The sequence below is a fragment of the Rhagoletis pomonella genome, unplaced genomic scaffold, assembly GCF_013731165.1.
Source record: "Rhagoletis pomonella isolate Grant_MI unplaced genomic scaffold, Rhpom_1.0 Rhpom_scaffold_00010, whole genome shotgun sequence".
Lineage (NCBI taxonomy): Eukaryota > Metazoa > Arthropoda > Insecta > Diptera > Tephritidae > Rhagoletis > Rhagoletis pomonella.
This window is the reverse complement of record NW_023458564.1, coordinates 11,535,266-11,538,020: the sequence shown is the minus strand read 5'-3', so window position 1 is coordinate 11,538,020 and position 2,755 is coordinate 11,535,266.

Here is a 2,755-nt window from a genome sequence, read left to right as displayed (position 1 = left end):
GAGATAGAGATAGAGATAGAGATAGAGATAGAGATAGAGATAGAGATGAAGATGGCGATGAAGATGAAGACAAAGTTACTTAGACTGTTAGAATCGACCTGCCAATCTCGAAGGAGACTTCAACATAAATTTTTCGCTGGCCAAATCTGATGAAATTACAAAAACTTCGAAAAAAAAAAAATTAATTGTAAAGCTAAGCTTACACGGTAGAGAAATCTCTCTAGAGTTTTACTGAAATAGAAATCTCCTCTCTGAATTAAGTTTACACGGTAGAGTAACTCTAGGAGATATTCACTGTAGCTAGAAACAAAATAGAGAAATCTCAACTTTTATCTATAACGTACTCTACAAGCTGTGTACACGGTAGACAATAGTTACCTCTCGCCTAGAGTTAGTTTTCTATCTCGAATTGTTGTCAACGCTTGTTGTATGTATATATGTATTTATAGAAAAGCCACGATGTAGAAAATATAGTTGGCGCCATCAGCGAAGCGCTAGCCATTCGTCGATTTGACCGCATTCGCCTTATTTGTGACTTCATAAAATACATTTTCGCAATATGGACAAGAATTAAAATTTCAAATTGTTCTTATTTCCCGAAAAAAATTGTACCTGAAAGTAGACAAATGTACCTTAAAATTAAACATGGCAACCTCTCTCTTCGGTACTATGTGTACTTTTGGACCCGCAGCAAACAATCCTTAATATTTAAAATTCCCTTGAAAGGAGTTTCTTCACGCAGTTCAGCCAGACTACTATATACATATTTGTATTTAGGTATTCACCGAGTTGAGCAAGTGTCCTGGCACTCTGACAAAACAGCAGAAAACTCAAGCAACGACTGTTGCCAGAGTGCCAGACCACCTGCTCAATTTGTGAATACCCCTTGTGTTTTAACCAATAATTATGCGCATTTGCAAAGGACGGAGGCTATTGGAAAAGCCATTGAAATACCAATGAAAATAAGAGGATGATTCCCGGTACATTATTTGGCTACGTTCTACATGCACTTAAAATGGTGTGCCTGTATCGAATATACGATTTAATGTCGTAGCCATTTCAAAATTTAACAATCTGTAATGAAGTTCATTGCTAAGACTTTACTATACGTCTCCGTAGAGCAAAAAGTCTATTTAGCTTGCTAAATAGAGCGTAGAGTTGTCGTAGAGTTTTCGATCTAGCTTCGTTGGACTGTATACACGGCGAAAAAGTATCGCTAAATAACTCTGACATAGATTTTCAAAAAGTAAGATCCTTCAATAAGGATTTCCAGCAGAAATGTTCAACGTCTAATTATAAAGAGAATCGATGCTCAAATAGTTAAAAAGCGGTAGGTACGGTAAGAATTGCGTTACTGTCGAATATTGTTTGTTAAAGTTCTGTTGAAAAAACAGGATGAATCGCAAGTTTTTCTACTTGTTCTTATATAAATAAGTGTAATTATTATTTTTTCTCATAAAACGGCTTATTACTCAGTTCCGTGTTTTCTTTTATTACTTAGCCGAAAAACACACCAAATAATTTTGACCGGTTTTACTATGCGGATTATTTCTGTGAGCCGTCTTCTGCTCGAAAAAAAACAACATTTACTTTGTATTTTTCAATGCTATTGTGGCTTATTAACATTTTATTTTTAATATTTTTATTGAGCTTTGTACCACGATTGTTTATTAGGAACAATTGAAAAAACAACAAAGTCTAAGCGGTAGAAGTTATAGCAGCTATTTCGGAGATCACCACATCTCCTCATCAGACTTCTTTTTTCTAGACTTCAGGAGGGATCGAACCTGCGTAATCGATGTGCAAAGCCAGAAGCGTTAACCACTGAGCTATGTTTCCTTATTCAACCAACTGCTATCAAGTGATGAGCTTCTACCGCTTAGACTTTGTTGCTTTTTCAATTTTTCCTAACAAAAAATCGTAGTACAAAGCTCAATAAAAATATTCAAAACATTAACTTTATTTTTGTGATAATTGTCAAAATTAGCAGCGAAATAAAGATGAAATGGAATGTGAAAAAGTTGACAGCCAAGTTCACAAGTCAAATAAGAATCAATATAGCCCAGTAAAAAATTATATATGCAATACTTCAACTTCCACTATGTTTTTTCCCTATAATTGTATTCATTAACTCTATCAAAAGAATATAAAAAACTTTATAAATATGCATTAGTTTATAACAAGATATTTTATTGGTACCATTATGTTGAAATTTTCATAGAAAATATTTATAAGTGCGAAAAACAAGTTTTAGGTTATCGATTGTTTAAAAAAAGTTTAAACGATAATTTTATTTGTTGGTTTTATATTACATTTCTATTCCACAATTTTATTTGTTGACCGCTTTGCGGCGTGGATTTTACGGAAACTTTGTAGTAAAATTTGTATTATTTCCTCCTATATGTGAAGTTTGGTTTATTTAAGTTTCAACACGTTATCATACTGTAATAGGTAATCATTTTGTTGAGAGGTAGTGTAATGTAGTATTTGGGTGAAAATTTCTCAACTGGACCTCGAATTTCAGTCAAGTTCGAATTTTCGCGTGAAAATTTGTGGGTAGAGAGGTTTATAGATGTGAAAGGGATTCTGAGATTTTTTTTGAAAAATTTTAATTTTTAAACTTTTTATATGCAAATATATCTTTAAGCAATCGTGTTTTCAAAACTCATTTTCTCTTAAAGATCTTTATAGTTTAGAATTGTTATTTTTTTTTTTTAATTTAAACATTATAAATATTCAAGTTGCATTAAAAATA